This window comes from Centropristis striata, chromosome 20 (genome assembly GCF_030273125.1).
Source record: "Centropristis striata isolate RG_2023a ecotype Rhode Island chromosome 20, C.striata_1.0, whole genome shotgun sequence".
In the NCBI taxonomy this organism is placed as follows: Eukaryota; Metazoa; Chordata; class Actinopteri; order Perciformes; family Serranidae; genus Centropristis; species Centropristis striata.
In genome coordinates, this window is record NC_081536.1 from 6,379,236 (window position 1) to 6,405,413 (window position 26,178).

A 26,178-nucleotide genomic window follows, 5' to 3' on the forward strand; every position below is an offset into this window, starting at 1 on the left:
AAGTCCCAATCAAAAGCTTGAATAGCAGTTTTGTTTAAACATGTTCAAATTATTGTGAAATGAAACAGAGAAAAGCATAAAATCCTCCCATTTGTTGAAAAAGACAAAAACAGACACCTTAATGATTAGTCATCATCCGTACTGTTATCCATCTTTTAACTAATAACCAATAGTCAATTCACTGACTACTGGTTTTAGCACTTTTTTCTAGCACAATGGCAATTAACAATGTCCCCATTCTTCTTGCTAACAGGAATAAAGGACACACTGTTCAATTGAAGATGGTGCATTTACATGCATAGCAAACCCAACTAATAACAATTTATTGTATTTTGATGATATTTCACAATGCACTCATCCTGCCAAATTTGTGTTTAGTTCTGCAAGATCCCATTCTGTTACTGTCCACAAGTTTCCCCTCAAAAACTCCAGGTGAGTCAAGGTCCACTGCAGACCTCTTGCTGACTCCCTGTTGGTCTCACTGGCTGATCAAAGCCTTCTGCGACTGATGGCTCACACTGTGTATTCTTCTGACCTCATGGCTGATATTAACAAGCCCGGGAAACCACACTCCCACCGGCAGGAATGCCTGGCACACACTGTCTAAGTCTCCCACTGATCTCCCAGGTCCCCCAGCTGTATCAGCCACAGGTTAAGTGTTTTGGTCTGTCTGTGTTTAGCTGAAATGCAGGGGGTAAATATTTAGAGTGCTCTTAACTATGACAAAAGCACTCTAGTCATGGTTTCGGAAAAGGCATTAAAGAGAAACTCATTGAATCCTGTGAGTCACACTCGCCCTCGGGAAGCATTTGCTCGCCTTGAATGACTTGACAACACTTATTTGTCATGTATTTAGCACATGCAGGGTCACAAACAAGTGATATTGTATGCATGCATGTATGTGCATGCAGTGATCACTGAAGACAAGAGTTCAGGCACTCTGACACGACAGTAATGAGCCAACACAATCTCCTCACCCGTCATGCACATCCATCACTGACACTCGGGGAGCAGATTAGATGGACTGCATCCATCATCTGACAACACACACACACACTACTCCTGCAGGCTTTCTTCCAAGGAAACAAGATCTGGAGCACTCCATTTCCCTCCCCTACGCGTATATGTGAGTGTTTTTGTCAATTTGGACCGAGGTTGTTTGAGTGCGGAGTGCAGCTGTGGGCACAGCAGGGATTGTACCAGCGTGCCAGAGGGACACACTGAGGTGAGATCTGTGAACCGTGAAGAGTGATGCTGGGCACCCGAGCTCCTGTTGTTGGCATATCCCCACTTCAATTTACGACATGGCAAAACCAACCTCACCTACACACAAACAGAGATAGAGCCAAATACACATCACACCTGAGGACACCGGGAACAAGGTGCAGAAGAGACTAAACCCAGATCCCAGGACACGCAAGGTCAGCAGTTTCTTGGCAGCACAATTCATTTAAACAAGACTACAGAGAGAGCCACAGCAGAGGGATCTCATTATAGGGGTTAGCTTCAACATATCCCGCCTGCTAGTACTAATGGACTACTTGGGCTCCAAGCATTAGGTCTTTAAAGGGGGCTACGGGCACATTTCCGGTCTGAAATATGAGGCTCTTATGCCCCTGGAATTTCCAGTTTTCTCATAACATATAGCAACTGTTTGAAAGAAGAAAGGGAAATCTTTCCTATGCTTTAATCTGTGTCATGTCTTACAATCAGTCACGCTTATTCCTGAAGGGGACACACAGAATGGCTGCAGTGTTTCACAGGCAACAAAGGAAGCCGAATTAGTCATAAATTCAAGTGAAAACAGCTCGTTTCAAGCTCAGCTGTTTTATCTGTGACAGTGAGCAATTAGACTGAGCTTTTAATGTGAGCCTTAAATTAGTATATCAGCTCTACATTCACATTTTCCCACATTAAAGCTCAGAGTTGCTGGAAATCACCCACCCTAAACCCACATAAAGAAACGCACCACAATAGGTGGGTCTCTGAATGTGTTTTTAAAAAAAGAGATCAAACAGGTGGTTTTGTAATACGACCTATATGTGTTAAATGTAAATAACAGAATGCATGATTGTATATTTACAAAAAAATCTAAAGATAGAGGCCTTCATGAAAAAATTAAACACACCATTTTAACTAAATGCGTAGCATATTAAGACTGCATTCATTAAAAACGGCTTGAACAGACAATAGACAATATATAAAACCGTTAACTAATGCATTGGTCAAATGTTTTAAATCACAATAATATATAATTCATCAATGATTGAAGTTTTATTTGCTTTGCTGTTTTTGTTTGAATAAAATATAAGTTAATCGGATTGTATGCCCTCATTATACATACTGGCAAATATCATTTTACATAAATGACTTCTCTGAGAATGTCAATTTCCTGCTCATTTCTTGAAAAATGTTAATGACAGACGTTTGTCCAATAATGGCAAAGAGTCTCTCAACTTGTGCTGACAAATCAGATGGTTCCTGTCCTCCACATGTTTCCTTCTTTTCCCTCTGCTCTGTTATTCTTTTTTTCCCCCCACAGTCCGAATCTCAAGGGAGAAAAACATTCACCACTTCGGTTACAGCAGCCAAGCCCTCGTTTTTTTTTCATATTTAACCATCGTCACTTTTCAGGAAACCTTTTGTGGCTTCCACCTCACACGATATTGTTTCCATTTCTTCAGTCATAATACTCTTAGTTTTTTGTTTATATATATATATATATATATAAATAATGTGAGCTAATCAGGGGTTGCTATATTTATTATTTATTAGAATCAGAATCAGAAGTACTTTATCATTCCCCGGGGGGAAATTACTTTCTTTTTTTTTTTTTTTTTACTGTATTTTTTTTTTCTCTTTTTTTTTATTGGTGAAATGACGTAACAAACAGGTGTCATGTCACCCCGATTAATATAAATTTTATAAATTTGTTCCAATTCAATAACATAAGCACAATGATAAGCACAAAATTGTTCCCTGGTCATGAATCAGACAATAATTTCACATGTGCACATATTTAAGTAGGAACATTTCTGCACATGTTATAATGAATGGGAGTCATTGTCATTTGATATTAGCACATTTTTGAGCAGCGGACATTGACAGACAGCTCTCCATGATGAAATACGCTGATTGGCATATCATTGACCGTAGCTCTAATTAAATAGTAATCCCCTTTAACAGACAGCAACAGCTACTCAAATCTTTTCATCCCTCCGTGTCACCCAGAGGCATCCCCCTGTAACATAAAGCTCTCCCTCTCTGCCTCCACCCCTCTTTCTCTCCGCGCTGTTGAAAGTCAGAGTCCCTGAGAAGCTGGCAGTGGCTGTGGAGAGGCAGCTCACATTTCAAGACAAAGCCCGATCCTCTGTCAGAAAGGAGACACTTTCCAAACCGGGGCCTGCTATTTATCACCAAGAACCTGTTTTTCTGCCTGCTCCCCGTCTCACACCTCTGCCCTGGCGTAGCTGCCTGTTGGACAGGGAGAGACTGACGGGTTGTCGGGGGATCGAGCTCTTCGGAGCTTTACTGTTTCTGTGCACGGCTGAACAATGAGCAGATGCCACCTAAATTACCTCTACTCTGCCCGCTTTGCCCTGAGAATGATGCATTTTGTTGACAGTGCGGACAAAAAAAAAAATCTATTACACTGTGCGAAGGTATGCAAGGTGACGCGGACTTTGTTTGAGTTTCACACAAACAGAAAGAGAGCGGTCGAGCAGCTGTTGATAGCCACTGCGTCAGCACACTGTTGGTTTACTAAAGTTTGGATAAACTGTATTTTCTGGAGGAGACTTTTGCCTCTCGAAGCACAAAGAACACAAGAATTTACATCCTGAGAGTTATCAACATTGCAACAGTCCGGCTTTTGTCCGAGTAAACAGACAATGCGGAGCGGCTGGGGCTGTTTAGAGAAAAAGTGACAATTTGTCAGGATTTAAGACCTTGTTAAATACACAACATGGCAGCGGCTGGTTAAGATGGAGTTTCCTGTGTGAAATTACACGGTGCGGATAATCAGATAATGACCCTGTAAGGAGCAGATTTGCCTCGTTTAGAGGTGAGAGGTCATGTTATACACAAGTCCCAGTGTTTCAGGAGCTGAGGTTAAAACACATGTCTCGACCCTCCATCATAAAGCTCCGTCTCTGTCCGACGTGTTTGACACCGAGGTCAGGCTTATGACTACAGAGACTGTGGCTTAGAGGAGGGTCAGAATAGCCGTTTTCTAACATGCAGTAACAAAGAGCCACTGATCCCTGCAACTGAACTTCACTCTCAGTCAGAGGGCACACCCAGCTTTCCTGCGCTGCTATGAATCCATGAAAATACCTTTCTGACAAGTCTGCCACTTAAAGCTTAAATGAAGAAAAAATATCACAGCTCTGTAACCTAATACTCTGCTGTCTGCAGTAGCAAATACATTCTCCTCTGTAGCATTTAAAGTGCAAACCTCTTGAAAAATCAAACGGCTTCACTCAACCAACAACTTACAAGCTAAAGCAAACATTCAACATTCAGCGTAAAAAAATTCTACAGGTTGGTCAAAAAAATAGTTTTGTTTATTTTGCAGAGCGAGCGGTTATTTCATTTGGATTAGCATAGTTGGAATGCGGCCAATAGAAACAGCACACTTCAGCTCTGTCTCTTCAAATACTTTCAGTCAACCTATATTTCTGATTCATGCAGCCACCTGCTCGTCCCTATGCGTGTTAAACAAATTATCAGGAAAAGACATCACGAACAATGTACCTTAGTTTGTACTTGTACTAGCAATTATGCTTTAGATGAATTGATATTTGACACATTTATTGACAGAAAAATAGTCGTTAGCGCAGCCTTATTCAACAAGTTACTAGTTGTATTTTACCAGGGTATTAAAAGTAAAGCCACACTGATATATCAGTTGACAGATACTGGCCTGTCAATGGCATATCGGTGTATATGTTAGATTTATGCCGTCATGAAAACTTTTATGACACAATTTATAATGGTGTGATTTAGAAATAATAAGCTTTTTTTTTTTTTTTGAATAGTCAGCAATTGACTGACCCTGCACAGTAATAATGTTTATTTTATTCCCGTTTATTCCCTATTTTCTCAGGTTTTATGTATAGAATTGGCTGACAGTGTAATGCATAGTTTGTATAACATATAATAATAATAATAATAATATTTCATAAAGTTTTTTGTTTGAGAAAGTAGTAATAGGTGAGTGGAAAAAATCGATACAGCACAGTAGCTCGATATTTTGCGTGGCAATATGATACCGATTCATGGCCGCCAAGTATTGATATTTAGTGTTCCGCAACCGGCGGGCCGTCAGTAATATCGCCGTTATTTTTATAAAACTAGAAGATCTGAGGAACCTATTGGCACAATAACGCTGCAGTTAGGCTTTTTTATGTTTCATTCAAAAAAAATCCAGAGCAGTGAGGCTTAAAGTTGGGGAAAGTTTGACTGAAGTGAAATAAACAGACTGAGAATTTTCTCTTATTTGAAAAAACAATTCTTGATTGAATTTCCTTTTGTGGACACAAAATGCCATTAAACAGTTAAATCGCAATATATTGTATTGCAATACTCACCATATCGCAAAATGCTTAAAATCACAATAATATCAATACCCAAGTATCAGGATTAAATCGTATTGTGGGGCCTCTGCCGATTCCCACCTCTAGCTGGTATTGGTGTGAAATTGGTACACAATCCAAGTAAAAAGGTCTATTTTCATTCCAGCTCAAAAAATTACAATAGCTACAATATTCGATTAATCCTCCCCCCTCCCTAAAACCAGCATCAGTCTCAAAAATCAGTCATATCAGTCGGGCTCTAACTGAAAGCAGAAGAAAGGCAGAACTGAGCACACTTTAATATCGTTACTGCAATGTTCAACATTATCACATATTTTCCTCACATCATGCAGTCCCAGTTAACAGTCAGAGAATCTCTTGTTGTCTGTCCGAGGGCGTTAACGATGTTAACAACTGCAGAACATCTGATGAGACCATGTGCCAAAAATCACATGAAAAATATTAGCACTGAATTTTCTCCAGGATTCACTCACTCATCATTTCCACCGCACATGTATGTCGAAACGCTCTCATTGAACCGAGTAGAAAAGAACAGAGCCTCGAAGAGAAAAAAAACACAGGGGTTTCATTTACAAAGTGGAAAAATCAATGAAAGCCGCACTGAATAGCTTGAAGCTTCTTTGGGAACTGGTCTTCGTCATACAGTAATATTCCATCATAAAAACGCTGAAAATGGGCCATTGTTTATGGCATGCACTGAGCAGTCTGGCAACACTACATTTAACAAGATTTAAAACAAAAAAAAAAGCATTTTCACCAAATAAGAAGCATATGGTTTCACATTCAATTACAGCTATTTTCTCCCCGGCTCACTTTTAACAAGAACCACTTGTTCTCCGCCGCACAGCTTCTAGAGGAATCATCTTGCCGCACGGCTCAGTGTGACCTCAGGAACTAGCCACCTAAAAGCAGCCCTCATTCATAAAAACAGACCTTAAAGGGACATCAGACACACCACAAGATCCTGTACAGCGTTTTCCTTCCAGGCATATATACAGAAACAGTCATGTTGAAGACTGAGTCACTACGAGGGCAGTCAATCATCTCCGGCTCATAAAATCTGTAAAAATGGCAATGTGTAACCACTAAATTCAGCTGTCAACAATCTATAAACAATGCATGAGTGTCACTTTACAATTACTAAAATCGTTTTATTGAGAAATCTGAATAACTGGGTAAATTCCAGCATCTGAATTAATCTAATCTCAAATCTATGTTCTTCATACACTTGGCTTAATTCTCTGGAAAGCCAAAGCAGTATTAGCAGGACTCTGCACGCAACTTCTTCTATATGAATGGAGACTTATGGTGGTTTTAGCAATGCCGAGTAAAAACTGCAGGAGGCTGCAGGAACAGTTGTATTGTTTTAAGTTGGGCTGCTAAAATATTTAGTGGTTTCCTCTCTCTTTTTTAATTATAACATAAGCAATAACAGTAATAACACAAGAAAATAAACTCATGAAGTCCCTTGTAAAAAAAACAAATTAGTACCATAATTTATGATCCTGTAACCACAAAGCAGTTAAGTTAAGTTTACGACGGTGGCAGAAGGAGTAAATATGAAGCTTCACATCCTCACAGTTAAAGAAATGGCTGCCTGGAAGTTTCAGTGTACTTGTGTGTAAAAAGCCAGACAAAAAAAAAAAATCAGTCACCTCAAACCATCAGGCTGGGTTTTGCTGGGAACAGATACAGGCTGAGTGTTTTCTTAATAAATTAATCTGGGAGCTTGATAGGACTGGCCCTGGCTCTCACATCACTTGACCCATAGAGAAAATTAGATCAGGATCACAGGATTCAAGTTGGTGAGTGCCAGAAGAAGCTCTTTAGAGGCTTCACCTGACTGGACAACAGGGAGACTAACATCCTGGTCAGTTTCTCCCAAAGCACACACAGTCAATAATGGCACATTAACACTGCATGGTTTGAGTTCACTCATTTTATACAGTCTATGGTTTCACTCAACTCTGAATTCAGATTTTTGTCAACTCAACTGTAGTTGTACTAACTTATAATTTTACGTTGTAATAACTTTTAATCCTTACTTCTGCTAACTTCTGCAATGTGCTGAATTGGCACGATTGTAACACTGCTATGAATGTCAGCTAATGTTGCGACCACAATTTTGAGTTAGCTTTGATACGCTAATGGCTACTCTTGTAGCTGTAACAAGCAGCGCCGCTAGCATCAGTTAGCCGCTAGCATCAGTCAGCCACTAGCTTTCGCTAATGACCGAATTTCACCGCTTTCCAGCATTTCACAACAAAGAAATAAGAGTTAGCAGAACTATTGTCCCTTGTTTTGAACCCCAACTTAAAGATATAAGTAACAACAACTGACAAACTTGTTATTGAGCAGACAACTGGCTTCCTTTGTTGTGCTAACTTACATAATTGCCCTAAATGTCAATAATTTATATTTCCAAGTTTTACCAACTTAAATCACTGTTTTAGGCCAAAAAATACAAGTTGGCTTTTTTCCAGTGTATGTTGTACAATCGTTCAAAGTGTCACTTTGCAGTCAAATAATCCCGCCTATTGACAGACGATGGAATCCCCAGAGGGCCCACAATATGATTTAATCCTGATACTTGAGCCACGATACGATATCATTGTGATATTATTGTGATTTTAAGCATTTTGTGATATGGTGAGTATTGTGATACCATACATTATATTTGTTATATTATATTTAACTGTTTTATTGTATTTTCTGTACACAAAATTAAATTCAACCAAGAATTGTTTTGTCAAATAAGAGAAAATTCTCAGTCTATTTATCTCGCTTCAGTCTTTTTATTTTTCCACAATGCAGAGTCAAACCCACAGACTGACCAACAAATGATTGAGTCAAACTGAACTGAACTGATATCAAACATGTAGGGACGACAACAGTTGCAGCATTTTCTCAAACTTTATTCAACTTTAAGCTTCACTGCTCTGATTTTTTTTGATTGAAACATCAAAAAAATAGCCCAACTTTGCAGCATATTTTTTCGGCAACTTACCGACCAACACTATATCCAGGCAGCCATGAATCAATATAATATCGCAACACAAAATATTGATTGATACTATGCTATATCTATTTTTTCCCTCATCTCTAATTGACAGAGTACTCACTCTAGCAGAAAATGAAATAGTGGAGACTAGAACCTGGGGCCTGTTCAACAAATCGAGTTTACCAATTAAGCCAGGCTTTCATCTGTTAGTCTGACTCATATTTAGTTGAATCAGTTCCATTACTCAGTTTCAGTCAACTGAAAATGAGTCAGGATAATTGGTAAACTTGCTCTATGGACCAGGCCCCTGGTACCAAAAGTGAACCGTGCAGCGGAAATCAAGAATTACACATGCATGTCATCAGGGAGGTAATTAGCTCCACCACAGATTTAATGTTCAGTGTTTTTGCTCAAGGACAGTCCTGTTCCGATTGAAAATGCTCCCCTTGAGCAAAGCCAGCCCCTCTGTTCATCACTTCACAGCTGGAATGAGTTGTTGCATCGTATTCCCTTTGTAGAAAGTCTACACCTCTTGTTGAAAATGTAACCTTTAAGAAAGCCATGTATGAAAGGGTATCTGGAGCCAATGGATCCTTGGTGTGCCCCTGACCTTTAATCATTCATTACACTTTTAAAGCCGACAAGGTTGCGCTTAAGAGCTCACACTTCCATCTGTACACTGCAAAAAAGCCAACTTGTATTTTTTTGGCATAAAACAGTGATTTACGTTGGTAAAACTTGGAAATATAAATTATTGACATTTAGGGCAATAATGTAAATTAGCACAACAAAGGAAGCCAGTTGTCTGCTCAATAACAAGTTTGTGAGTTGTTGTTACTTATATCTTTAAGCTGGGGTTCACAACAAGGGACAATAGTTCTGCTAACTCTTATTTCTTTGTTGTGAAATGCTGGAAAGTGGTGAAATTCGGTCATTAGTGAAAGCTAGCGGCTAACTGACGCTAGTGGCTAACTGACGCTAGCGGCTAACTTACGCTAGCGGCTAACTGACGCTAGCGGTGCTGCTTGTTACAGCTACAAGAGTAGCCATTAATGTATCAATGCTAACTCAAAATTGTGGTTGCAACATTAGCTGAAATTTCATAGCGGCGTTAGAATCGTGTTGAGTTGACAAAAATCTGAATTCAGAGTTGAGCAAACTCAAAAACAAAATTTAAATTATTTAGTTTAATTGTCCAACTTGAAATTTTATTGAAGTTTGTTGCCTTGAAATTTTGAGTTCACCCAACTTTTCTTTTTTTGCAGTGTAGTGGCTTAAAAACCTGTTCACTTCGGAATCAGGTTAATGCTTGTTAAAAATCATTCTGCATTGAAACCTGAGCAGCTCTGTGGAGGGTAAGGGTGGGGGGTGACCTCAGCTCCTCTCTGAACCTCTAACCTCTGCCCTTCTCGGTCTGATGTCCTCCAGCTGCCCAAATTACCCATACTGCCGCCTGAAATTAAAGTCTTTATTAGGACATCTTTAGAGGACCACTGTCTGATTTTTATGGACTCGCCCACCAACCGCACAGCAAGTGCCATAAAAGTTACTTTGATATACAGTCTGCAGCCGGACATTTCCCTCCTCTGATTTCAAGCTGAAAAGGGCCAACTTATGGATGTAAATTCATGAAGTTTTGTAGTTTGGGAAATAGAAAAAACATCCTTTCCTGAGTTGAAACTCTTGGATGTAAAAAGTAAAACTTTATGCCTTCAAGTTAATTATCGTACCTTTATGTGCTTCCCAACCTTTCACAATATAAATATGAATCTCAGGCTTTATGATGATGCTGTCGTGGGTATTTTATGGTTGTAATAGTGAGCCAGATGTGGTTTCACTAAGCATAAAAACAAAAGCCAAATACACTTTTTCTTCCTTCCATAAACATTTACGCAATATAGTCAAATTTCCAAAGTAAACGAACCATTTACCAGAAATAAGGTACAAAGTAATGACTTGAGGAGATGCACAGACTTTAGAGAATCCCAAACGACAACCTCAAAGCAACACTGTTCTATAAAAATAACCAACGCGAGTGTGAGTTTGTGAATGTGAGTGTTTACTGAAGGAAACGGGGTGCTGGGGCCAACAGCTCTGGGAGGCTCGGGTCTTTAATACACTCAGCATATTCTGTGAACGCCTCTCACCGTTTCCTCGCGCTGGGGGAACTCGCTCATGTTTAATGCCTTTTGAACAGCCACAGAGTTTCAGAAAGAGTTACAGTGCCAGAAAAAAAGAGAGATCAAACAAAAGAGGGAGTGGCGGAGGAAAAGCTGCAGGACATCCAGCTCTTTCTCTTGTAGGAGATGAGAAACATTTGTGCGGCTGTCTATGAATAGCAGGGCTTGTTTAATTCATGACGAGCTTCTTTTCCTGCCGAGATGTCCGTCAAATTCAAACCCAGCTGGCTGGAAATCTGGAGACTTGGGCCCTGATGTAAGAATAACTTCTGCTTTCATCAGAATGCAGTGATGTTCTCACACTTTCAGTTTTAATTGAATCGAATCAAAGCGTAACAGCTTTTCAAACCGATTACTTTAAAGAAAAGGTGCGGCCCTTTAGGTGCAGTATTAATCACTTTTAATAAGCCACGGTTCATTTCCACTAGGGCTGGGCAATATGGCCCTAAAGGAATATCACGATATTTCAGGCTATTTTTGCGGTAACGATATTCTTGACGATATTAGGAAATACTTAAAAAGATATAGAAAATATGATTTTTTTTAGTCTGTATAAATAATAAAAAATTTTAAATGTAGTTTGAAGTGCAAATCTCAACAGTTGCCAAATACAAAAACGTTTACTCTTGACTCTTGAGTATGAGCAAATAATAAAAAAAAAAACATTTAGGGGTTCCGGGGGCATATTTTAATGAAATTTTGTAAAGGAGAATAAAGGTTCTTGTATGTTTCATTTAAGGCATCTTATTTTGACAGTCTTCTTGTAAATTCTGTGGTGGAGTCTCTTAACACACTGTGCTCTTATTTTGAAAGCTGCATGTGTTTAGCTACAGGGAGTAAGTAGCTTTTTGTGATTAAAACAACTTTTACCACTATGTCAGCTAAATGTTGCGACCACAATTTTGAGTTAGCTTTGATATGCTAATGGCTACTCTTGTAGCTGTAACAAGCAGCGCCGCTAGCATCAGTTAGCCGCTAGCATCAGTTAGCCGCTAGCATCAGTTAGCCACTAGCTTTCGCTAATGACCGAATTTCACCGCTTTCCCGCATTTCACAACAAAGAAATAAGAGTTAGCAGAACTATTGTCCCTTGTTGTGAACCCCAACTTAAAGATATAAGTAACAACAACTCACCAACTTGTTTTTGAGCAGACCACTGGTTTCCTTTGTTGTGCTAACTTACATAATTGCCCTAAATGTCAATGATTTATATTTCCAAGTTTTACCAACTTAAATCACTGTTTTAGGCCAAAAAAACAGTCAACACGTGACCGGGAAACACTACAGCTGTCATATGACACATTATGAGTCGTGCATGTGAGGATCGCTGCAAGGAGAATTTGATTGTCACTCAACCCACATACAGTTCCAACATGACATTTCTTTCAAAAGCAGCCAGGAAGGCTTTTCTACCCTTTGTTACATGCAAGTGTGAAGCGCCTGCTGTTCCACAATCAGACGGTGGTTTTCTCCCCGTCAAAGCGCGCCAGCAGTCCATGCGAATGTTCAAAGTGTGCGAGGGAGGAATAGAAAAGAAGAGTGAGGAAGCGAGAGCAAAGAGAGGTGCACCCGGGGCTCGTGTGTCATCTGACCTCATTTTAAGATGGACCTGTGAGGTTGTAGGGAAGGCAGGGGTGTAGCTTTCACTGCAACCTTTTCTTTTGCTTCCTAGCGAATGACAGGACGGGAGGGCACACACAAAGGCAGAGTAAGACGTCTGCCTGGAAACCATCCACCGGGAGATGAAAGAGCTCCGGTGAAGTCATGGTGTAAAAACGCAACACAGCTTCATGTCTGAATAATAGCAGAGAGCATTTGCCAAAAAAAAAGGAAAGAAAGCATGAGATACAGATAGGGGGAGAATGGTTCGAAGCTTCATTCATAACGTTGACAATCCAGTTTTAAAGTCAACATTCGAATGCTGCGCAGCTTCTTTTTCACATTTTTTTTATTTCAGTTCAGTTGCAGACAAAGATTAGGCGACACTAATTAACTCCACCAAGGTTTTTGGTTTGTTTGTTTGTGTGTTTGTCAGCAGAATTACAGAAAAACTACTAGCCCAATTTCTATAAAACTTGGTGTAATGATGTAGCATTGGCCAAGGAAGAACACCTTACATTTTTAAGTGAATTCAAATTTTAGATACACAAATTATTGAAGATTTTTGTGAACATTGTATGATAGGGCATTTTTGCTGCATTCATGTGCTGTTGGAATAATAAGAATTATACGTTTTTCGATCATATTTTATGGCTCACCTGATCCGTTTCCTTTGCTCCTTCATGTTATACAGTCATGGAAAAAATTATTAGACCACCCTTTTCTTCAATTCCTTGTCCATTTTAATGCCTGGTACAACTAAAGGTACATTTGTTTGGACAAATATAAGGATAACAACAACAATAGCTCATAAAGGTTTAATTTAAGAGCTGATATCTAGCCATTTCCCATGGTTAACTTGATAATGTTTTTGCTTATTATCAAGAAAACCATGGAAAATGGCTAGATGTCAGCTCTTACATTAAAACTCTTATGAGCCATTGTTGTTGTTATCCTTATATTTGTCCAAACAAATGTACCTTTAGTTGTACAAGACATTGAAATGGACAAGGAATTGAAGCAAACAAGGGTGGTCTGATCATTTTTTCCATGACTGTATCTAATCAAAACAAGAGAAACATGTGTATCATATATATAATTTCCTATATCACTTATATGATGATGTCAAAAAAGGCAACAGTCAAACGTCATATAACATAATAATAATAATAATAACTGAACCCCAAACCCCAGAGTCTTTACCAATCATAATGTATTTCATATAGACTACTTATTTATTGAATTACCTTTAAAACATGCTATATCCTGATATGTATCGTTACTGAGATATGAAATGGCCGATATCTGGATAGAACATTTTGACAATATTGCCTGGTCCTAGTACATCCCTAGACACAGAAATGGTTTGGCCTATTTCTGCACAACGTCATTGTCTCATCTGTAACAGAGCGGCTTTGCATTTTCTCATGCAGCAGTGAACTCACTACACATTTTATCCCTGGACGATGCATCACCAGTCGTGCGTAAGAATGAGACAGAGAAAGCAAAATGAATAAAAAAAAGGAGTGAAGTGTGTGTCTAATTTAATAGTGCAGAATGCATGGCTATATAGTTGCACTGACCCGACTCAACACACACATAAAGCATCAGGTCTGCTTTGTATCAATGATGATGCATACCAGGACAAATGGAGCCCTCGCTATAAACATACAGACAGATAGGGACCCACAGGTGCACAAGCCCCATGGCACCAATGCACATGGCGTCAGTCTGCGTTTACATATTTTTTAAATACCAGAGGCAGTGAAAGCCCCGTGTGTTCTGCAGCACAAGGCCCCCCATCTGCACCACAGGAAGTCTGAGCCAAACAGCCGTCGGCCCTCTCTGACCAAGGCTGTTGTCCAGGTCCTCAGGGAGACCACAGCCTTTACCCTCCATCCTGTGACCACACACACACACACACACACAGACACACAACTGAGACCCCCACAGGCCACATGGTCAACAGGGAGGAAAGACAGAATCGTGGCCTGCTGTCTGGGTCCTAACCTGGATGCGGACACAAAGCGGTGGTGATAGCTGTGGCGTGGAACAGGGAGGACGCTGCGAAGATCCTCATCCGCTTTGACGTAACGCCGGGAGGAAACAAACAACAAAATATCTGCTTCCTCTGGCACAGACCGGGGAGCAGGGGACCATTGTCAATTGTCAGACACAACACGGGCATTTCTATCCGTCGTCACCTCGGCAGATAAGGACAGGAAACACTGTCCTGTGCTCCCCAATCAACCAGGCGGTGATAGCAGGCTGCACCTGCACAGAGCAGCCCATTGTAGTGGTGTGTATTCTTTTTGTATTATTTTGGTGTGTTTGTCCTCTGTGGAGATTGTACAATGTGGAGTTTTTGAGGGGAAAAATATATGATATTGTTGACTGAGGCTGGTAATAACTGATAGTGATAACAATGACTGGAGAAGGGTTCATCTCACTCATAAAAAAACTGAAACTGAAGGCAAACGTGGGCAGGACTAATTCATTGATTTTATGTTGATTTTATGATTTTTTGTTTTTATTGTATTCATGCATATTTTATTTTGTGTGGGCAGCACATTTTACATTTTATTTTATTTATTTTTATCCCAATTTTAATTTATTTTATCTTATTGCATCTTACTGTTCTATTGTTTACTACATCTCTTTGTATTGTGTTATGTATTTATTGCTTGTGCAGCACTTTGGAAACCTTGTGTTTGCTAAAATTGTGCTATATAAATAAAGGGATTGGATTGGATACTTGCCACAATAATCAATGTACAGTTTTTTCAGCGTTGTTCAGACAAAGCAAGAGCTTGGATGCCGTCACTTTGAGCTATGGGAAATTTGATAAGCAATTTATCAAGAAAATGATGAACAGCTGCGGCTCTATTAGGCTTATTACACTAAATATTATAGTTCATTAGAACCTAGTTATTATTTCCGATGTTATTTAAGGTGCTCTTTAATGCATGGCGGGTTTTCTTCACTGTAATGGTACAAAGTTATCTGAAAATGTGCCCACTTAAAAGAAATGTGCAGATTGCAGCCATAGACAGAATATGAACAATGCACTCAAGTGATATCATCTCAGAAAAATGCTTACTACTGATTTATTGTGCCACACATCATTTCAGTCTCCATAATAACAGCAGCTACAGTAGTGTGGAAGGATGGAGGGAATAATTGAAGACAAACAGGAAGCACCTTCCTGCAGCAGATGTTACAGGACTAACCTGTGACCTCTGGTTCACTGGTGAAAACAAACACACAAACACACAGACCGACAGGGCAACTCGCTGTAAAACATGAAAAAAATAAAAACTTTTGGAGGCATTTTGGTCAGAAATGTGTGCAGAAAAATAAACCAGAGTCCTGATGCTGAGGGAAGAAGAAGACAACGGCTTATTTATGCCGATGGGATGGGAACAAGAAAGATCCTGTGAGTTATTATAAAGAATTTTCTCAATCTCAAAAAATAAAAAAATAAAAAAAATCTCAAAATATTACTTACACCATCGATTGCTTAAAAGGTGGGCATCAAATTCAGAATGTACCCATACAAAAGTTTATTAGTTAGAACATTAAATATACTGTATTTGTAGAGTATATTCAATTGAATATGTAATGTGTCAAAAAGAAATAGCTAACTGTTGCATTCTGATTTTCAACTTTTTGGGAATTTGAGTTGATTCTCAAAATAATGACATAGTATCTCCTAACTGTGACATAGTATTTCAAATGACTTGGTACCTCAAAATAATGACATAATATTTAAAAAATAATGACATGTCAAAATAATGACGTAATCATTTAAAAAATAATGAGATAATATGTCAAAATAAGGACATAATATTTCCAAAATAATTACATAATATTATAAAATAATGACATAATATTTAAAAAATAATGACAGTATTTCAAAAATAATTACAGTTTCTGGAAAGAGTGACAAAATAATAGGACTCAGTATCCTTTGGGAAAGTTTCTCATTACTGTGAGTTATCGTCTTCATTAGATCATATTTATTTTACTGGCAGAAAGGGGCTTCCATAGATTAGAAAGAGAGAAAAATAGTATGTTTGGATAAAAACAACATCCCCACAATGTCTGTCTGTTGGAATTTAGCACAACTGTGGCTCATTTCAGCTCCCTTCCCATCAGGAGAATCACTTCTCAAACACAGAGCAAAGAGGTGCAGTTTTACTAAAAGCTCTTCATGTAGCAAACCCACTCAGTCTGCGCCTGCCGTGCCATCCCACTGTCAGAAATGATTTTGAAAGAACACTGAAGTTTGGTTTTGAACGCAGACTCGGAGGGAGGTTCAGATAGAGGACAGCAGAAAGGAGGACGGGGCTTTAAAGGGATTCAGTGGTTGGCATAGTTTGTGAAACTGGAACGAACCAAGTGAAAGGGAGCAGAGGAAGGTGAAATAGAGTGCGAGTACAGCAGCGAAGAGAGGAAACTATGAATCTGGGGAGGCTGGTGAGCTTGTTTGACATAATTAAAACCACAGAAAATAACAACGCTGGCTCTGTAATGAGCTTCCCTCTCTGCTGCGGTAATTACTGTCTACTAATGCAGAACAATGCTGACCATAATGTGCTAATGCCGCTGCGCGTACTGGCTGCAGGAGTGGAGACGTATAATCGTCGAACATGGCTGGGTAACAGACCTCGGGTCAGCAGAGGCTTCAGTGGCCGATTATGTAGTCAATAAATTAATCTACTGAATGACTGGCTTTACTGTTACAGGCTGATGACAGAGCAAACAGCACAAACATGTACAACTGTGAAAAAGAGCCGACAACAGAGGAAACGATAAATCCACTTTCAGACATTTTCACTCTGTTAACAAGTACATTGTGACATATACTGTGAACAGCCCACACAGCTCAGCGCCACTGCAAGGTGCAATGCTTTAATCCTGGTTTGATGTGTCTAGAGAGCAGAAACTGTGAATAAATGAACGACTGAATGACTCTCTGGGTGCTCGTCTACAGACAAAAGTAGCTGTTGGAGATGTATATTCAAGTTCTGGCCCATTTTATTGTTTGACTTTCTAGTTTTTCTTATTCTTCCAGTAAGGCTCAAATAGGCTACTTCTATTATATCATATTGAAGTATGTGACGAAAAGAAAAAAAACAAGATTATATACACTACCGGTCAAAAGTTTTAGAACACCCCAATTTTTCCATTCATCATGTCTTTGTAAGTCATTTTGTGTCTTTTTTTGGTCATTTTGTGTCTTTTTTTAGTCCTTTAGTTCAACATAAAATGTGATTTTGAATCTTTTTTTTAACTTTCAAAACACTATCATGCTCAATAAAGAATTTTAAATGTTGCAAATGTGCATTAATTTCAGAGTACACTGAGACATTAAACTGCATCATTTTCAATTAAACTCTGGAAAAGTTGGTGTGTTCTAAAACTTTTTCACCAGTAGTGTATACTTCACTATAGTTGCTAAAAAAAGGCAGCTACCACTACACTTGTTTGGAAAACAGCAATATGGGGCACTGAGTTTGATTAATTTACTGTTTATCATACCACAAATGAGACAAGAGCTAGTTTGCGAGTACTCTGCGGTCCCTTGGCGTCACTCCCGCCACAAGGGGACTGTTTCCTTGGGAGGAGAGTGGATGGCTCCAGAGACAGGCCTTCAGTTAGCGGCTGTGGCGACTTAAATTAGGCCAGCTCAAACCCCAGCACCAGGGTTCTGATCCTGGACTGCACCGACTCCTTGCAGGATCAGTAAAATTTCCAGCAAAGTAGCATCCTAGCAGCGAGAAGTAAGGCTGCGCTAGTTGGCTTATTCTTGTGTTGTTGCTTTGGTCTGGATCTGTGAGATAACTAAACCCCATTCAAATAAATAGACATGTGGAAATAAAAATGACTAAATATTTCCAAAATGGGAAACTATTTATATGCTTAAATACAGTGCCATTCAAAACTATTTTCTGTGTTGAACTTTGAGCTTGCACTGAAATACTTGATTCAGACTGATCAAGATTCACAGTATTTCAGAGTATCCCTGTTACACTTTAGTTTGTTTTCTTCAGAAATCTATAATCCAGCCATCCCCCAAAATATCTCTGAGGTATGTTTTCTTCATCCAAGCATTTCCTTCAGGGACAATTTCAAAGAAACCCATTTCACGAAATATTGCTGTTGTGATGGGAAATTCTTCTTTGTGAGAACAACTGAAAATATACAACTGTGTCCTCCAAAGCCTGGGAGAACACCAGCGCTTGTATGGCTCTTGGTTCACATCCAAAATGCATGAGCGCCGATTCAAAGGAACCGGAAAGCTCTAAAACATTCACAGGCTCCCTGCGCCAAGAGCCGATGAAGCCACCAGCTTAAGTCATACATTATGCTGGCTCCGTCCGTCGTACGGAGTAAATCCATGCTCCGCAGGTTTAGTCAGGTACCAGGACCGGGAGGTTAACGCTGCACAGGCTGCCATGGAGACAGATCTGGCCTTTGAGCTCAGCTGCAGCCCGCAGCAAAAAGGGTAAAAACACAGCGGAATGAAAAGCTCCGCCAAGCACAACAGAGAGCGAGTAAAACTGGACGATGCGGTAAATCAGCGCTGATACGAGGACATGCAAACTGGAGGTAAATATATTCTCTCCAAACAACAACTGGCCCTCTGTGGGGTCAGTTGTAGCCAGCTGACCCCATTCATTACAAGATCAAACACAGTTGAAGGCCCTTCCCATTAAACACCAGTGGGCTTTTCAGCCTGTTTAAACCTGCTGGTGTGTCTGGGAGGAGCTGAGAGCTGATTGAGAGCTGCCTGATGTCACTCTGCCTGTGGGCCGTTGCTATGATGAGTTCATTCAGCCCCGGGACACAAAGAGTTAATGGCTGCTTGGATTATGCAATGGCATGCCAGACGCCTTTCTCCTCTCCTGCCCCGTTTTCTCCCCCACCCTCCGCTTCAAACGGGGCTGACGCCAAATTAGGCATTCCTGCACGTTTCGATCAGATGCATTTGAATGCGACGGCGGCGCTCCGCATGCTTTGACACCCACACAGGAACAAAACAGGGATTTTGTTTCACTCTGAAGGCGAGAAAGCTCCCCCTCGGTGGGGCCTCACACCTGACCTGCGGGGGGGAAAGTTGTCGTAAGGATTTACAACTGTCGGAGTGGGTTGTATCTGCAGCGTCAAACCAATAAAAACATCTGTATTCATCATTTTCTAAGTGAACATGCAACCGCAGGTTATCGCTAATGACAGATAAGTGGTTCGGCAACAGCAGATTAGACGGAGTCGGGGTCAAAGATGGTCAGGAAATGTCAGCAACTGCATCTGATAAGAGACAATAATGTCATTACTGAAAGATCACTGAATTTCCTTATAACCAAGAGGTTACATTTTGGGCCTGGTTTGTCTGTTTGTTTGTCTGCAGGATTACTGAAAGATTACTGGCCTGATTTTCATGAAACTTGGTGGGTGAGTGTAGCATGAGTCAATTTAGCACCCATTACATTTTGAAGAGGATCTGAATCATGGGGCAGGGCATTTGTGCTGCATTCAGAATAATCAGTTGCTGGCTGGGAAAATTCATGTGAACACACTCAAGTCCGAATGTAAACACTGTGAGACAGGATGGGTCTTGGTGGAGGTCTGTGCCCTCCGAGTGCCTTTTTAGTTCAAGCTTAAAATAGAATGAGCCCAACAGGTTCTTCTTAATAAAATGCAACCAGGAACTTTAGTACTTTTTCCATTTCCATATGTTGACTTTTCATACAAGGATAATATTGGTCTGATCTTTACAGATTTGGTCTGATTGACTTTGGGTCGTTTTCAAATTAGGCCTTTTTCCATTTTATCCATGTCTTTATGTCATGATTTTGGACCAATAAAGATTCAGAATTCCAGCTTAAACCTTGAAAATGTTGACTTAAATGTAGCAAAATAAGACATTTAATAAATAAATCTTAAAACATGTACAATGGGGTAACGTCTATAAAATGTCATAAAAAAGTTTTTTAAAAATGTCTGAATTAAATTCCCCAAAGCCCAAGGAGACTCTGGATTATTTGTCTGGCCAAGGTTCCAAAACCTAAAGATAAGCATCAACTCCTCTTATCTGAGAAACTGGAAACTCATAAAAGTTTGGAAACTTTTGCTTAAAAAAATAAAATAAATAAATATCAAAACAACTGCAGATTAATGTGTCGATTTACAATTAACAAGCTAATGATTGCGGCTCTTAATCACCTCTGCGTGCTGTTTGAATGATGATGTTTTTCATAAACATGAAAAACAAATGTTGAAATTGGGATCATTTGTGTTTTGCAATGCTCAGAAGTGATTTTCAGGTCTTGTGTCTGGATATTAATTACAAGTTCTTCTAGCAAGCTTTCTCACTGAAGCATGGCAGCAAGTAATTGGAAACACCGCAGAACAAAAAAAACTCTTCTGAGCAAAACACAACAAAGTCAGCAGCAGCAGCAGCAGTGGGTCGGGGTGCAGGCTAACCGCTCCTCCAGCCCAGACAGGAGACAGAGCTGTGCAGGCAGGCACCGAGTCAATAAACAACAGAGATCCCTCCAGACAAGACTGGCAACCATGAGGGGCAACATACCGGCTAAGAGGGGAAAGAAGGAAAAAGAGACGGAGATCTACGAGGCCTGAGTCCAATCACAACCACAGGGTCCAGCAGCAGAGCCAGCAAAACCACCGACACATGAGCCAACATGCAAACACTCATACACACAGCAGCTCAAGTACATGGGTCATTAGGTGCAGTAATCATTTAGAGCGAGCAGCTCGGCTCTCGCTGTCTTTTGTTTATTTGCTCGTATTGATGATGAGGAGCCGCAGAGGGCAGTGGTCATTACAAGCTGTGGTTATTTTCTAGTCCGAGCAAGCAAACATCAGGGAGAATGCATGCACGCCTGCACAATCAGCAGGTACTCTTATACACGCACATACCGAATATTTAATGTTGCAGCTCGGGAAATATTAGCCGACAACATCTTATGAGCCATCATAACCATCTTTCTTTCATTAATCTCTGCCTTTTGCTGGCAGGAGTGTCTTTTTTGGCAACCACTGATCCATAACTTCAAAATGATTTAACCCATTGAAGCCTGGACAGCGGATACATCATTTTGTAGTATTTGTATAAGCTCTCAAATACTTTTTGAATTTCATTTCTATCTGCTACAGAGGCTGAAAAATCAATTATTTAGTAGAAGCGTTGACACTTCTGTTGAATTTCCAGAAAAACTTCAGGTTTTAGGGGCTTATTTTAAAATCGCCCAGAGGTTTTACAGGCGTTTCAGGCCTCAATGGGTTAAATCAACACATTTTAGAAACACCAGCAAAAGAATAGATATAAAACTAAGCTAGAGTAATGCATTTTTTGTCCACCAATTCACTTTAGTCATGAGGAGAATAAGTGTAGCAAGGACAAGAAAAATGTATTTTCAAATCCCTATTCGTGCAGCCTTGCTCCCCTCTGCTGCATAAAAGAAAAGATGAGATGAGGGTGAAGGCATCAAGGTTACATGTATCTGTCAAATAGGACGTCTTTGCTTGTGTTATTTGAAATTTGGAGACAGTGAAAGTATGTACATTTAAAGTGTGCATGTTTTTAATTTAGCCTGACATGTATCTTCACTAGAGGCTCCTTTCATCCTCACTCCTCATCCAGATCTACAAAGATGGCAGCCCTGTATCAGTTTAAGGGTCATGGCCTAGAGGACAGGGAACAGAGGAGACACGGTTGCAGCAAATTAGAACTGCCAAGGACCCCAAATCTGAGATGTTGGCTAGTCATGATTGTAACCTCTGACGGAGAGCAAGAAGATCCTCCCCCTGGGAGAAGAGCCCTCTGCAATGAGTGCAAACTGCACATACCAACTGGGTGGAAAAGAGGATTCTCAAGTTCAAAAGGCTTCACCTAAACCTGAACAAACACAGTCTGATAAATGACCAGAAACTAGAGCCATGGAAGACCTTGGGAATTCCTCCCCCAGCCTCTCAACTTGTGCTACCAGTCAAACTCTCTCTGATGTGCACAAATACACACGGAGAGCCAGATCTTATTATTCTGCTCTATTCATCACTCTTTTTTCTGCTCGATGCTTTGTTTTATTGTCACGCTCGTCTCAGCTCACAGCTACAGCTAGCTTTGAAAATCCTTGAAACCGCTTGGATAAATCATAATAATGGCCAGATATGTATAAACCCACATACAGTGAAGGTCTACAGGGGGCTTTAAAACAGAACTTTCATTGCCTCTTTAAAGGGCTACATGCATGTTGTCTTACAGCATTTCCACATACAGGGGAAGTCAAATGGCGCTACACCTTATTATATGAACTAATGGAACACAACACCACAAACCAGGGCTGGGTAATCTCGTTGAAATCCATATTAATTGAACATTTCACAAAAATCGGAGTTTGCATGTTCTCCCCGTGTCAGCGTGGGTTCTCACCGGGTACTCCGGCTTCCTCCCACAGTCCAAAACATGCACTTAGGTTTAATTGGTGACTCTAAATTGCCCATAGGTGTGAATGAGAGTGTGATTGTCTGTCTCTATGTGTTAGCCCTGCGATAGTCTGGCGTCCTGTCCAGGGTGTACCCCGCCTCTCGCCCAATGACAGCTGGGATAGGCTCCAGCCCCCCGCGACCCGATTGCGGATAAGCGGTTAATGGTAATGAATGAACGAATGAATTTCACAAAAATCAGTATGTTAAGAATAAAGCTAAACTGGTAACCTGGACGTTGTGGGTCCATCATATCAAATGGCTGTTTAGTCTACTTAAAACAAACTCTGGTGCCTTTTGTCGGATAGTCCGTTTGATTTTTGCTGGTGTGAATGCTTAAACGAATTCTGTTGGGATCCAAAGAACCGAACTCTGATCTGCAAAAAATGGCGGTCTTGGTTAGCTTCCAAGTGTACCAGAGTCCGTTTGATGCAGGTGAGAACGCAGTCCGAACCAAGGGAATGAAGCGAACCAAAACACATTGCAATCATGGGTTGAATTTGTGCAGAAATTTGACAATCAACATCGAGCGAGGTCGTAGCAGGCTTGAAAAATGTCTCATGGACTGACGTGGTCTAATGGTGAAGTAAAAGCCTTTATTGAAATATGGTCAGGTAACATAGTTGCTTTTGGCCACAAACAAAAACAACAAAGTCTTCAAAATTATTAGCAGCAGATTGGTGGCTAATGGATTCAATCACACAGCGGATCAATACCACCTACAAGTGAAAAAACTCAGACAGCCATACATTAAAGTCTGCTTTGAAAAAGTGGCAGCCTTTCCCTCACATCCTCTGTCCAACAGATGAAGGACAGCATCAACAGTGGGACATTTGTTTACAATGCTCGGTGCGCTTGATAAAGCACAGTGGGGAAGCAAACCAAACCAAATGGAAACAGACTCTATATATGAAAGCAACCTTAGCTGCAATGATGTGCACAGCTGTTCATATATAATCCATATATGAATGAATATATGTATCCATATACATTATTCCCTGCAGCACTATAGTGAGATAATAATCATCAGATGGTGTGGTGGAAATAATAAGGCAACAGGACCCAGAACAAAAAGTCTGATACTTGTGTTTAAAAAAAAAGAATCATCTTTAAATTGTCTTATATGATTAGACTATAATAATGTTCGAATACGGTATTATCGCTTTTCTGCATCAACAGCTTTGCACGAAATCTATAAAGTACTAATCTCATGCCATGTTCTGTATTATAATCCACAAAACGATCTCATGACTGCTGTCCACCACCGGATTGTAAACCAATGTCCCCATTGTAAACAGACAGATTTCACCTTGCACAATTTTTTCCTGTGTTTATTAAGGCATCATCCTTTCATCTCCTCTGAATCTCTGTATTGAGAGAATCAGGACCAGTGTGCAGCCAAACAGCCTCCGGGCACAGCAGGGTTAATAAGAGCCAAGCGTATGGATTTGAAAATAAAGCAGCGGCAGGTGGGTGCGCCAACAGAATATCCAGAAATAAGCCCTTGCGGTATCTGCTGCAGATTGGCTTTATGAACCTCCTGACAGAAAATGGAACCACCGCTGAGTAAAAACACTGGTCGATTCGCTTCTCCACATCACTGACTTCCTGTAGCATTTATGTTTCTTGGCAAAACATCACCCCTTTGTTGACAGAGCAACAAATCCATTACACAAACCCAATAATACACATTGTGGTTTAGCTTCTCCTGCAGATAGAAGTAACAGCGTCTTGTTTTACAGCGGGTTATGGAAGCCGGAGAGAAGATACAAGTCAATAATGTCTGCACTCCCTATTGAATTGCTTTGAGAAATTTGACTGCACACCTCTAAATCATCATGAGTTGAATATTAGTTTTTCCACAGGCATCCAAATTATTCATGCGCCAGGAGAGTCTGAAATGCAGATCTTCTCCAGCTGCACCATGAGAGAGAGATCAAAGGGGGGGGTCTGAGAGGAGAGGAGAGTGTGTGAGGATGTTTCTTAAACATTTCACATCTATCTCAGCTGCTCGGCAATAGGCCCAGCCATTTCTTCACATAAATACTTCAGGAATGTGATTGCCTTGATGAAGCAGGAGGAGGAATAGGGATGAAAATGGGAAAAAAACAACACAAGATGAAGAAGGGAAAGGTGGGCGGATGCTGCATTAACATGGACATTAACTCCATAAGTGGCTTTCATCTACTTAGAAAGGCTGCAAATGCACTGGGCTGGTCAGCTACAAATAGAAACCAGATCAAGATAGAGAAAGAGTGGAACAGAAAACAGAGCCATTACTGTAAACTAAAAATAAAAAAAGATCTCTGCAAATATTTAACCACACTGGCTAGATCCTGCAGATCAGACAAGCCCGCTTGAAGCATGGCGTGTTTGGTGTGGACAGCTTCATGTGGGAATAAAAAACACCACGTCTCATTCGGAACCATTTGTGGCCCTTTGCAGTGCTTCGACTCATTCAGAGAAGCCTTTTAAAAATAGGACATTTCTACAACGCGAGGCTGCTGTCATGACAGTACCTGGCTTGGCTCTATTCATGAATGTTATAAACACAAACCCGTAGCAGCCTCCGTCTCCCCTGCTGCCTGCACACAGAGGACACATTCATCCCAAAGTGGGCACCATGAGGAGACAGGAGGGGGGCCGACAGACACTTCAACTTAAAGGAATTTTTCAGCCACTCTGACTATCACGGCCGTGTTGAAGGAACAGGCAAACACAATCTGTGCTGGTCTGCGTTTCAGTCTACATGTGGAGATCAGATAAAACTGACTCCGTTTTGACATGATGAGCGGTGAGTTAATGAGCCTGATCTCTGGCAGGATAAGAGCATTCCTTACACAAACTAGGAAGGATCCTTTCTCGGCTTTCTTCTCACTCCGCAGCCGAGGTTATGAACTTTTTAAAAGGCTTCGACAATGTGGGGGGTGGCGTTGCGTCATGTTAATTTCTCTTTTGGATAACACTCAGAAGGCAGAAGCTGCTCTCCACCCGTGCATATGAATGGCACCCATGAAAGCATGCCATGCAGGGGCTCAGAGAGGCACTTCCAACATGCAAACAGAGTTATGAATATGATAATCAGAAATGGCGTATCCAATGTGTTGTGTGAGGATGGAAGTATCCTCCTGGGAATACATAATGACATGGCAGAGCTGCCTTCAGTGATAAGAAAACTACCATTCCTCCGCTCCAGATAATGCATTTAATTACTGTGTAACTAATGTAATAAGTAAACAGACATGTTGTTTGCATGTGAATATTTTTTCTCTTTTGTAGTCGAAATCCT

The 26,178-nt window shown here is 40.4% G+C and overlaps 1 protein-coding gene across 2 annotated transcripts in view; it reads right to left on the bottom strand.

The window, feature by feature from the left end:
• The window catches only part of ptk7b (protein tyrosine kinase 7b), a 101,278-nt gene that overhangs the window by 74,076 nt on the left and 1,024 nt on the right, over positions 1-26,178 (bottom strand). The gene's annotated exons all lie outside the window — the stretch shown is intronic.